The following is a 13,611-nucleotide window of genomic DNA, read 5'->3' on the forward strand; positions in this document are numbered from 1 at the left end:
AGCTTTAGCATCAGTCCTTCCAATGATTATTCAAGACTGATTTCCTTTAGAATTGACTGGTTTGATCTCCTTGCAATCCAAAGGACTCTCAACAGTCTTCTCCAGCACCACAGTTTGAAAGCATAGATTCTTTGGTGCTCAGCCTTCTTTAAGGTCCAGCTCTCACATCCGTACCTGACTAAAAGAAAAACCATAGCTCTGACTAGATGTACCCTTGCCAGAAAAGTTATGTCTCCTTTTTAATATGGTGTCTAGGTTTGTCAACAGATACAGCCTTTTCTTTACTGTACTCTGGCCACCTGGGGAAGACTCTGTGCCCATGCCTGACAAAATCGAGCAGGGTACAGCAGTATTTCCTTCCTTCTGGCCAGATTGGGACATCTGCAAAAACTTCTGGCCACATCAGAGTCTAGCAGCAAAAGCACAAGGGTCAGCTCCTGATTCTCTGAGGCCAGTCCTGGGAAAATATTCAGAAAAATTTGGGAAATGGGGAGATGTGGCCTTCTAGGTCCCATCCTAGACTAGGTGAATCAGAATCTACAGAGGAGGGAATTCCCTGGTGGTCCAGTGACTAAGACTCCCAATACAGGGGGCCTGGGTTCCATCCCAGGTGAGGGAACTAGATCCCATATGCTGCAATTAAAGATCCTGCAAGCTGCAACTAAGACCCAGTGCAGTCGGATAAACATTTTCTAAAATAAAATTAATTAACAAATTTTTTAAAAAAAGAATCTACAGAGGAGAGGCTCACGGATTTTTCATAAGCTTCTCAGATGATCTGAGGCAACTGGCACTACACCATGTACTGGAACTGCATTTACATATGACAACTCTACACCAGGACTTCCACAGCTACCTGACAAAAGAAGGGGCTCTGAGAGACACAGAAGATAGAAAGTATCAGAACTCAGTAGCTAGAGCTCCACTTTAATTGCCCCTGTACGTGTGCGATCAGTTGCTCAAACGTGTCTGACCCCATGGACTGTAGCCCGCCAGGCTCCTCTGTCCATGGAATCTTCCAGGCAAGAATATTGGAATGAGTAGTCATTTCCTCCTCCAAGGGATCTTCCCCACTCAGGAATCGAACCTTCATCTTGCATCTCCTTCACTGGCAGGCAGACTCTTTACTATCAATTCTTTACTATTGTGCCATCAATTCCTGCTACAGTATAAAAGTAGCCTGTCAGCACCCTAGTGGACATCTCTACTGTCCTCCCATTTGCCTTCCCAAACCCACTGACTCCGTTATGATTCTGCTCTTAGATCCACTTTTTACTTCTCTGCCCAACCTTCCCTGGGGGCCCTTGTTTTAAGTGTTACACACCTGAAGACCACTCTCTATTATGCCCTGAAGAAAGATGGGCATTTAGGCTCATCAGAGTAGTCAAATTACATGCCATTGCCACTCTTTCAGAAGAAAGAAAACATAATCACTCAGAAAGATTGTTTATAAAAAGATGGTTTGTGCTCACCCTCAGGGGTGATTAGGAAAACTCACAACCAGGGTGAGATATTATTTTACACACAGCAGATGAATAAGAAAAAAATATTTCTGGCAATTCTGAACATTGTTGAGTGTAGGGAACAGTGAAAGTCTATGACAGTGCACAAAGGAGTATAATTTGGTTTAGTCACGTGGAGAACAATTGCCCTCATTTTTCAATACTAAAATTGAATACAGTGTAGTGAGATGCAATTTGAGCTCTATGAGGTATGTAATAGGCTAGTTTCACTGCCTTAAAAATGCTCTCTATTTCACCTATTCATTTCCTCCCACCAGGAAAAACAAGAAACCCTCCGGGATTTCCCTGGTGGTGCAGTGGTGTAGAATCCACTTGCCAGTGCAGGAAACACGAGTTCAATCCCTGGTCCGGGGAGATTCCACACGCCTTGGAGCAACTAAGCCCCTGAGCCACAACTACTGAAGCCCGCAGGCCTAGAGCATGTGCACAAGAGAAACCACCACAGTGAGAATAGCCTCCGCTCACCACAACTAGAGAAGGTTCTCATGAAGCAACAAAGACCCAGGACAGCCAAAAATAAATAAATAAAACTATTTTTTAAAAAACCATCTGGCAGCCATTGATCTTTTCAACTATCTCGACAGCTTTGCCTTTTCCTGAATGTCATGTAGTTGTAATCACAGAACATGTAACCTTTTCAGACATGTTAGACCCCTGAGATTTGATGAAATGTCATAACTCTCTTATGTCTACACAGTTAGTAGAGTTATGGGGTTAGGATTTAAAACATCTGTCTGGCCCGATACTCTGCTCTCAACGCTACAATGTGTTATTTGATCACTAACTCTAAATGAGACTCATCTATATTCAACTAATAATAAAAACCAGTCATAGCTGAAGCACCAACCAGGAAATAATATTTAGAGCTCACTGACACTTGATGTTTATCAAAAGTTTAACTAAAGGAAAAATTATCTGGAGAAGATTGCCCAAATGACGTGTATAACAGCCATACTTTCTCACGGATCTGATAGCCAGTGTATTGTCAACGCAGATCACTGGAGACATAAATGTCTGTGTGCTCAGCCACTTAGTCATGTCCAACTCTTTGCAACTCCATTGACTGCAGCCCAGCAGGCTCCCCTATCCATGGGATTTTCCAGGCAAGAATACTTGTCATTTCCTACTCCAAGGGGTCTTCTCAACTCAGGGATTGAACCCACAATTCTTGTGTCTTCTGCATTGGCAGGTAGAGTCTTTACCATTAGTGCCATCTAGACAGCATGATTTTTGTCTCCAGACCACTACTGATATTAATTTTGATGCACCAATGTGATTTCCAAAAACCTCTAACTGAAGCTGATTAAAAGAAAGCTCATGCATTGTGTCTGTTCTTAGAACACAGATGTTAGTATTTCATCTAAGCAACTGTTTATTTTTTTCTCTTTGGTTGTGAATTCTGTGACTGAATTCTTTGGCTTGGAGCCAAATCTAAGGCTCACCCTAACAAGGGTCATTACCATCTGCATTTTCAGAGTCATTCCTGGCTCAATTTTATGTCCCCACCCTTGTTTATTCCTTCTTTTGTGCTTGTCTAACCTTATTTTCAGTTTACCCATCTTGTAGTTTATATGTTCCTCCAAGCTGCCTTAAGCTCTTCAGGAGTAGATCTACTATAAACATAAATAATTTTTAAGTCAGAGAAGAAAACCCACCAAACTGGAAAAACAATGGTCATCTCTGGGTAGCAGAACTATAGTTTTTTAAAATTTACTTCCTCATGCTGCTGCTGCTGCTAAGTCGTTTCAGTCATGTCCGACACTGTGCAACCCATAGACAGAAGCCCACCAGGCTCCCCCATCCCTGGGATTCTCCAGGGAACACTGGAGTGGGTTGCCATTTCTTTCTCCAATACATGAAAGTGAAAAGTGAAAGGGAAGTCGCTCAGTTGTGTCCGACTCTTAGCGACCCCATGGATTGCAGCCTACCTGGCTCCTCCGTCCATGGGATTTTCCAGGCAAGAGTACTGGAGTGGGGTGCCATTGCCTTCTCCATTACTTCCTCATAAGGGATATCAAAATAAGATAAAAATATTAAAAGCCAAAAGTTACTCTAATTCTACCAGTTTTCTTTACAGAAATTAAAAAATTTATTCTAAAATTTATATGGAAATGCCAAAGAGCCTAGAAGAATCAAAATAAATTTGAAAAAAAATAAGGAGGAGACTCACACTACCTAGCTTCAAGACTTACTAAACTACAAAAATCGACAGTGTGCTATTGGTTTTTGTTTGTTTTTTTTTTACTTTGGATGATTTCTTTTGTGTTTCATATATTATCTAGTTTCACATTCTCACAGGATCAGCAATTACAACAGCCACCTCGTCTTCTAAGTCTGAAAATGGCAAGACAGCCACAGCTGCAGCCAACGGCAAACAAAACAAAAAATTGCACAATTTTTTCTTCACTTTTCTTAAACTAAGGGCTGATGCTAAGGCTCACTGCTGAAGAACGGAAATCTTTTTCTTCTTCATGCCTCAAAAGAAAACATTAAACTTACCTGACAAGGCAGACAAGAGCACTTCAATAATTAATTGTATGCACACACGAAGCTTTCAGTTCAGTTCAGTTCAATTCAGTCATAGTCATGTCCGACTCTTTGTGACCCCATGGACTACAGCACTGCCAGAATTCCCTGTCCATCACCAACTCCTGGAGCTGCCTCAAACTCACATCCATTGAGTCGGTGATGTCATCCAACCATCTCGTCCTCTGTCATCCCCTTCTCCTCCTGCCTTCAATCCTTCCCAGCATCAGGGTTTTTTCCAATGAGTCAGTTCTTCGCATCAGGTCACCAAAGTATTGGAGCTTCAGCTTCAGCATCAGTCCTCCTAATGAATATTCAGGACTGATTTCCTTTAGGATGGACTGGTTGGATCTCCTTGCAGTCCAAGGGACTCTCAAGAGTCTTCTCCAGCACCACAGTTCAAAATAATCAGTTCTTCGGCTTTCAGCTTTCCTTATGGTCCAGCTCTCACATCCATACACGACTACTGGAAAAACCATAGCTTTGACTAGACAGACCTTTGTCAGCAAAGTAATGTTTCTGCTTTTTAATATGCTGTCTAGGTTGGTCATAGCAAGGAGCAAATATCTTTTAATTTCATAGCTGCAGTCACCATCTGCAGTGATTTTGGAGCCCAAAAAATAAAGTCTGTCACTGTTTCCGTTGTTTCCCCATCTATTTGCCATGAAGTGATGGGACCAGATGCCATGATCTTAGTTTTTTGAATGTTGAGCTTTAAGCCAGCCTTTTCACTCTCCTCTTTCATGTTGCATAAATATTTTGTGACACAGGGTACAAAAATACTTTCACTTTCTTGGTTGATTTCAAAGTTTGGAAAGACTGAGGAGCCATGGCAGGGGTGGGGTGTGCCAGGGTGCACCGGGGAGAGGTAAGTGAAATGAGCAAAGAAAGGATTTTCTTAACAGTTGTTGGCCCATCTGAGGAGGAGGAAGCAGAGGCCCCTGATTTGAAATGACCAGGAAAATGCTCTGTCTTGGCTGGGTGGTCCTTCCTGTTCAGCCTGGAAGTGAGTGGGTGGTGGTAGAGTGCCAGCCATCGAGCAGAACTGGCTACGGGGCTTGGTCCTCAATGAAGCCAGGTGGGTGTGGGGCAGAGGGGTGGGGAGAGGGACCCGGAATGCTGAGCCCTTAGTGGCCAGGTCTTGTTGCCATGGTGAAGCAATGTGAAAACAAACTGTGCACTCACATACACACAAGTTTTAAGTGTCTTAATTCATGCCAGAAAACATTCAAAATTAAATGCCTCAGGGTCTTGAGGTGGGGTTACGGAAGCAGATTTGGGAGGTTGGGCCTTGTTCAGTCCCCAAGGAGCCCTCCCAGCAAGAAGCCCCCTGAATCCAGCCCTGAGGCCTTGGAGAGAGGCTGTGGGGCAGGACAGGGCTGAGGAGGAAGAGAGGAAGAAAAAGAGGCCACTGAGTCAGGCTTAGAATTCCGTCTTTGGAGGGCGGCAGCAGCAGCAGCTCCACAGGGCGAGCTCAGGGTGGCTTCCTCCCCTGTGGGGTGGCGGCCTCGAGCTTGGTGACAAGGTTGAAGAGCTAACAGAAGTGCCGATATTTCCATCCTGGTTGGATGGTGTCGGAGGACGGGTACCAGCGCACCTGGTGCTTTTGAACTGTGGTGTTGGAGGAGACTCTTGAGAGTCCCTTGGACTGCAAGGAGATCCAACCAGTCCATCCTAAAGGAAATCAGTCCTGAATATTCATTGAAAGGACTGATGCTGAAGCTGAAGCTCCAATACTTTGGTGACCTGATGCGAAGAGCTGACTCATAGGGAAAAGACCCTGATGCTGGGAAAGATTGAAGATGAAAGAAGAAGGGGATGACAGAGGATTAGATGGCTGGATGGCATCACAGACTCGATGGGCATGAGTTTGAGGAAACTCCAGGAGTTGGGATGGACAGGGAAGCCTGGCGTGCTGAAGTCCATGGGTTCGCAAAGAGTGGGACACAACTGAGCGACTGAACTGAATGAACCAGCGCACCTGAGCATGCAGGGCGGCGGCAGCAGCGGTGGCGGCTGGGTAGGTGAACGGCAGTATGTGAGATGGCTGGGGTCAGCTCCACGGTGTACAGAGGGTAGGGGGCCCAGGCCTCTGGGGATGTGGGGATCAGAGGGCCCCCATCGGGTTATAGGTGTCCCCTGCGATGAAGTGTGCTCCAAGGGTGGGGTGGGCTTTGGTAGAATTTGGTGTAACCATTCACTTGTTCTTCCCTTTGGCTCATCGGCTTCCCTTGTGGTTCCACTGGTAAAGAATACACTTGCAATTCGGGAGACCTGGGTCTGATCCCTAGGTTGGGAAGATCCCCTGGAAAAGGGAACGGCTACCCACTCCAGTATTCTGGCCTGGAGAATTCCATGGACTGTATAGTCCATGGAGTGGCAAAGAGTCGGACACGACTGAGCGACTTTCACTTTAGCTTGTTCTTGGCCATCTTGATGTTGGCTTATGTCAAACTCTAGCCTCAAAGTCTGCGGGTTTTCAGCATCAAAGCGAATACCTTTCAGTTCTTGGAAGCTGCTGCTCCTGCCCGACAGTCAAAGATCACAAAACCAACAGGCTGTCCTGATGTGAGCTTGATCAAGGACCCTTCATACCCCTTGAAAGGCCTGAAGAGCAGGTAGAGTTGTCTGGGTTTAATATCCACAGGGAACCCACTGACCAACAGCGTCCTGACCTCGTCCTCCTCCAGGGTGTCACCGGAGCCCGTGCCGCACCGTCAGGCTTCAGGCTGCTCATGGTGCTGGGGTTGGCGAGGGGAAGGGGGTGCTGAGGGCTAGCTCTGCGCTGGCCCGGAGAGTAAGTGGGGAGGGGGCACGGTGAGCGGTGCGCTCCCGGGGTGCGGGGCGGGGTGGTGGTGAGAGTCACATCAAGTTTGGCGGGTGCAGCGTGGGGAGGCACCGCAAACCTGAGCGGTGTGCTATTGGTTTTATAGATCAATGGAACAGAAAATTCAGAAATGGATCCACATCTATATAGGCAACTGACTTTTGACAAAAGTGTCACAGCACTTCCAGGGAGAAAGTGTAATTTTTTTTCCCAACAGTTGCTGCTGAAACAATTGGATATCCATATGCCAAAAAAAAAAAAAAGGCTGAATCCTTATACCACTGTACAAAAATTAATTTGACATAGCTTAAATTTAAGAGCTAAATCTACAAAAAAAACTTCTTGAAGAAAACATAGAAAAGAGTTTGTAAACTTGGATTCGCAACACTTTTTTCAATTAGAGACAAAGAGCACAAAAAATAATAGAAAAAAACTGATAAATCAGTTTCACTAAAATTTACAACCTCTGCTACTTGAAAGATACTCTTTAGGGAATGTGAGGACAGGCACAGACAAGGAGAAAATATAAACACAGGCATCTGATAAGAACTCATATCCAGGATATGGAAATCTCAAAGTTAAGACAACTCAATTCAACACTGGATAACTCAATAAAACAATGGACAAAAGATCTTGACAGTTAACCCAAAAAGACATATAGATAACAGATAAGCTTATGAAAAGGTGTTCAACTTCATTAGTCACTGCGTGCATGCTAACTAAGTCACTTCAGTCGTGTCCGACTCTTTACAACCCATGGACTATAGCCTTCCAGGCTCCTCTATCCAAGGGATTCTCCAGGCAAGAATACTGGAGTGAGTTGCCATTCCTTTCTCCAGGGGATCTTCCTGACTCAGGGATCAAACCCAAGTCTCTTTATGTCTCCTGCATTGGCAAGTGGGCTCTTTACCACTATCGTCACCTGGGAAGCCCCCATTAATCACTCAGTTCAGCTCAGTCACTCAGTCATGTCTGACTGTTTGCAACCCATGGACTGCATGCAACACACCAGGCTTCTCTGTCCAATCATCTCATCCTCTATCATCCCCTTATCCTCCCACCTTCAATCTTTCCCAGTATCAGGGTCTTTTCCCAATGAGTCAGTTCTTTGCATCAGGTGGCCAAAGTATTGGAGCTTCAGCTTCAGCATCAGTCCTTCCAATGAATGTTCAGGACTAATTTCCTTTAGGATTATAGTCATCCGTAGTCATTCATAGTAACTAGGGAAATGCAAATTAAAACCACAATGAGATGTCACTGCACATCCACTAAAATGGCTAAAAAAATTTTTTTCATTTATTTTTATTAGTTGGAGGCTAATTACTTTACAGTATTGTAGTGGTTTTTGCCATACATTGACATGAATCAGCCATGGATTTACATGTGTTCCCCATCCCAATCCCCCCTCCCACCTCCCTCCCCATCCCATCCCTCTGGGTCTTCCCAGTGCACCAGCCCTGAGCACTAGTCTCATGCATCCAACCTGGGCTGGTGGTCTGTTTCACCCTTGATAGTATACTTGTTTCAATGCTGTTCTCTCTGAACATCCCACCCTCGCCTTCTCCCACAGAGTCCAAAAGTCTGTTCTGTACATCTGTGTCTCTTTTTCTATTTTGCATATTGGGTTATCATTACCATCTTTCTAAATTCCATATATATGCATTAGTATACTGTATTGGTCTTTATCTTTCTGGCTTGCTTCATTCTGTATAATGGGCTCCAGTTTCATCCATCTCATTAGAACTGATTCAAATGAATTCTTTTTAATGGCTGAGTAATATTCCATTGTGTATATGTACCACAGCTTCCTTATCCATTCGTCTGCTGATGGGCATCTAGGTTGCTTCCATGTTCTGGCTATTATAAACAGTGCTGCGATGAACATTGGGGTGCATGTGTCTCTTTCAGATCTAGTTTGCTCGGTGTGTATGCCCAGGAGTGGGATTGCTGGGTCATATGGCAGTTCTATTTCCAGTTTTTAAAGAAATCTCCACCCTGTTCTCCATAGTGGCTGTACTAATTTGCATTCCCACCAACAGTGTAAGAGGGTTCCCTGTTCTCCACACCCTCTCCAGCATTTATTGCTTGTCGACTTTTGGATAGCAGCCATCCTGACTGGCATGTAATGGTACCTCATTGTGGTTTTGATTTGCATTTCTCTGATAATGAGTGATGTGGAGCATCTTCTCATGTGTTTGTTAGCCATCTGTATGTCTTCTTTGGAGAAATGTCTGTTTAGTTCTTTGGCCCATTTTTTGATTGGTTCATTTATTTTTCTGGAATTGAGCTTCAGGAGTTGATTGTATATTTTTGAGATTAATCCTTTGTCTGTTGCTTCATTTGCTATTATTTTCTCCCATTCTGAGGGCTGTCTTTTCACCTTGCTTATAGTTTCTTTTGTTGTGCAAAAGCTTTTAAGTTTAATTAGGTCCCATTTGTTTATTTTTGCTTTTATTTCCAATATTTTGGGAGGTGGGTCATAGAGGATCTTGCTGTGATTTATGTCAGAGAGTGTTTTGCCTATGTTCTCCTCTAGGAGTTTTATAGTTTCTGGTCTTTCATTTAGATCTTTAATCCATAAAATGGCTAAAATTTTAAAGACTGATGATACCAAGTCCTAAGCATCTGGAAATCTCATTCATTGCAAAATGGAACAGTTGATTTAAATGATTTGACAGTTTCTTAAAAGGTTTAACATACCCCTACCATGTAACCCAGAAAACCCACTCCTAGGTACTCCAAAAGAAATGAAAAATGTGCTTACACAAAGAAATGTATACCAATGTTTTGTAGCATCTTTATTCATACTAGCCAAAATTTAAGACAGTCTAGGAACTGATGAATGGATCAACAAATAATGGTATATCTACACAGGAAATGATACTGAACTAAAAAGGAAAGAACTATGATGATACAACAACTTGGATGAAACTCAAAAGCATTATGCAAAGTGAAAGAAGCTAAATAAACAAACTAAAAAGCTTCATACTGTATGATCCTATTTGTATGACATTTTTTCTGGAGGTAGGGGAGACAGGAAATCAGATCAGTGTTTGCCTGGAGCTGGGAGTGGGAGAAGAAAAATTACTACAGAGGGGCAAGAGAAATGTCCAGGGTGCTGAAAATGTTCTCTGTCTTGATTGTAATTGCTACAAAACAGAATACAATTGTCAAAACTCATCAACAAAATAGTTAACATGGATAAATTTTATTGTATATAAATTGTACTTTATGTGTAATAACACTTCATATTAAAAATAAAACATTGTAGAAAATAAAAATAGTCATATTTTAGGCCTTGGGCTAGAGAAACGTTTCTTAAGTAAAATGAAAATGCATTGACAACAAAATACTGACAGAGTTGATGTAGCACTAAAGCGAGAATCTTCACAGTGGTCTACAAGGTCCTACATGAACTGGTTCTCTGATCAGTTTGGACTCATCTCCTGCCTCTTCCTGCTCATTCAGTCCAGTCCTTTTGCCCTTTTATTATTCGTCACACACATCAGGCACATTTCTGCCTCAGGGCTTTCACCAATTCTGTCTTATAACTGTAGGTCTCCTTCAACACAAAGGAAATTAATTTCAAGGGATGTCTACAGCCATGCCAGACCCATCCTCCAACCTGGCGCCGCAGTTCCAAGTGTAATTCCAGGGCAGACCCAGATAGGCCCAGCTTATCTGATTGGGAAGTGAGGCAGATAGATGAGCCTGAGAAAGGACCTCTGTCCCTATGGTTTTGAATTGGTGATGGCCAAAGACTACGTTTCAGTGGAGAGACACTGCTTAATTCCTAATCACTGCTCAGTTAGGAGAAGCCAAACTTTTAGCTATAGATGTTTCTTAATTAAACCACAAACTTCCCTGAGTGGCTAATTAGGACCAAAGCAGGGTAGCTGGGGAATTCTCAAACAGAATTTCTCCCGAGCCTTGTTAACAAGGTCATGGACTAGACCAGGCTGCAAAGAGACAGTTTCCAGAGCACTGAAACTTTTCTGATATTTCACATTCGAAGCACAGAAACTTTTCTCTTTCCCCAAGAGATTATAATCACCAGCTCCATCATCAAAAGCAATTTCCCAGCCTGGCTCTTGGCTAACTAACTCCCCAGCCTCATTTACTCTTCATGACATCTCATTTTCTCATTCCCAGAACAACAAATAGGTTTCACCTCTTATGCCACCACCACTTAATTAAGAGTAGTTGTCTAGTAATGTTAATTTGAGAATGGTTCAAGGCCTCTGCTGAATCCCAGTGAGGAAAATGCTCTGTGATAGATTAGCTATGTCTGCCATGGATATAGAATGGGAGGAGGTTGCAGCAAGCCAGCTATGTATTCACCATCCAAGTGTGTGTGTGCTAAGTTGCTTCAGTCATGTCTGACTCTTTATGACCTCACAGACTATAGCCCTCCAGGCTCCTTTGTCCATGGGATTCTCCAGACAAGAATACTGGAGTGGGTTGCTATGCTCTCCTCCAGGGGATCTTCCCAACCCAGGGATTGAATCCCCATCTCTTGCATCTCCTGCACTGGCAGGTGGGTTCTTTACCCCTAGCATCACCTGGGAAGCCCAATTCACCATCAATATCCTATATCAAATTCTGGACTATGCTGCATTCCCCAAACACGTCTTTTTACACAACTCCATGTTTTCATATGGGATTGTATTATCTTTGCCTCTCTTTTCCACTTAGTTGTGTGGGCTTAGTCACTCAGTCATGTCCGACTCTTTTTGACCTCATGGACTGTAGCTTGCCAGGTACCTCTGTCCATGGGGATTCTCCAGGAAAGAATACTGAAATAGGTTGCCATGCCCTCCTCCAGGAGGTCTTCCCAACCCAGGGATCAAACCCAGGTCTCCCGCATTGCAGGTGGATTCTTTATCATCTGAGCCACCAGGGAAGCCCTTTCCACTTAGTTAATGCCTAGTTACCATCCCTTGAGGCCTGACATCGCCTCTATAGCTTTCTCTGAGCATTCCTCTTATCCTTGGGTCCAAATGGGATTAATAACTCTCTCCATTGTGCTTTTAGTATTGGATTATCACTGCAAGTACCACACTGATCTGGGTATGCTGGGATGCTATGCAAGAATAAACTAGAGAGAAGTTCTTGGTGGATGGACCAGAACAGAGACTGGTAGTGACACTCACGGGAAAAGGAAAACAAAAAACAGTAGAGATGTTTGTGGTGGGGGAATAGGAGACAAAAAATAGAACCTATAGGAATTTGTTGTTGATGTTGTTTAGTCACTAAGTCACGTCTGACTCCATGGGCTGTAGCCCACCAGGCTCCTCTGTCCTTAGAATTTTCCAGCAAGAATACTGGAGTGGGTTGCCATTTCCTTCTTCATGAGATCTTCCTGACCCAGGGATCAAACCTGAGTCTCCTGCATCCCCTCCGTTGGCAGGTGGATTCTTTACCACTGAGCCATCAGGGAAGCCCATATTATAATGCTACTTAAACATAAATAATAGTAGAGCTATGTATAAATAAATGTCTTAGGCTAACAGTACTTATACAATTATAAAACCAAAATAATAAACAGAAAAACAGCATTAATTTAATGCTATGCATTATATCATTTTGCTGAAACTAAATTACATTTCATAACATGAAGTGACTCTTCAATGGCATATTGAGCATAACATCTTATTGTATGCTGTGGGATGACTCACTTCTCCCACCACTTTATTCCAACTACCAAGAAATTACATTATGTACCACGCACCTAGTATAGGACCAAATCACATAGTTTACAAAATCTGACTTCATTTCATATCAACCTGAAACAACTAAAGTGGTACTATCTGATGTTGATGTACTTGTAAATACAAATACAAATGTGAATAGTCAAAACAAAAATTCGAGAGACTCTCCCGTTTAAAGCAATTGAGGGTGTAGCTACTGAGTATTCAGAAGAGAGTGAGTAATTGGTGAAAAAAAAAAGCCTAATCTTATATTACTAGAAGTCTCTGAAAAGGACACACTAAAGGGTGAAGGAAAATGACCCCAGAGGGAAGCACAAAATGCAGAAAGAAATGAAGCACCTCGTAAAGAGCAAAAATACAGGTAAATGAATATTAATGAATTAATATTCATTAAAAGTGAATATTGCCTGTTTAACCAAAAGTAAGAGTGTCTTATGAAGTTTAAAATACATTTTGAATTAAAATATATTACCACTATAGCATAAAAGGCAAGAGGAAAGGAAATAGAGTTCAAATATCCTAGCGTTCTTGCATTAACCAGGACATGGTAAAAAATATACATACATACGGGACTTTAATAAGTAAATGCTATATGTTGTAATGTCTAAGGTAAGCACTAAGAAAATAGTTTAAAATATATAACTAATAAGCTAATCTTAAAGAGGAAAGCAAAGTTGGAGAATTGCAGTGAACAGTTTTAAGACTTACACTGATGTGTGCACCCTGCCATGTGTAAAATAGCCAGCTAGTGGAACCCCGCTGTATAGCACAGGGAGCTCAGCTCAGCGCTCTGTGGTGACCTACATGGGTGGGATGGGAGGTTAGGAAGGAGGTCGAAGAAGAAGGGGATGTATACGTAAATATAGCTGATTCACTTCATTATTCAGTAGAAACTAATGCAACATTATAAAGCAATTATCATGCTTTAGCTCAGTCTCTCAATCACGTCCCACTTTTTGCAATGCCATGGACTATAGTCTGCCAGTTTCCTCTGTCCATGGAATTTTTCAGGCAAGAATACTGG

The 13,611-nt window shown here is 42.8% G+C and overlaps 1 pseudogene; it reads right to left on the reverse strand.

Annotated features, from left to right (window-relative positions):
• Positions 1-5,583: 5,583 nt before the first annotated feature.
• LOC122703089 lies at positions 5,584-6,763 on the reverse strand (annotated as a pseudogene).
• Between the last annotated feature and the right edge of the window lie 6,848 nt (positions 6,764-13,611).

This window comes from Cervus elaphus, chromosome 11 (assembly GCF_910594005.1).
Source record: "Cervus elaphus chromosome 11, mCerEla1.1, whole genome shotgun sequence".
In the NCBI taxonomy this organism is placed as follows: domain Eukaryota; kingdom Metazoa; phylum Chordata; class Mammalia; order Artiodactyla; family Cervidae; genus Cervus; species Cervus elaphus.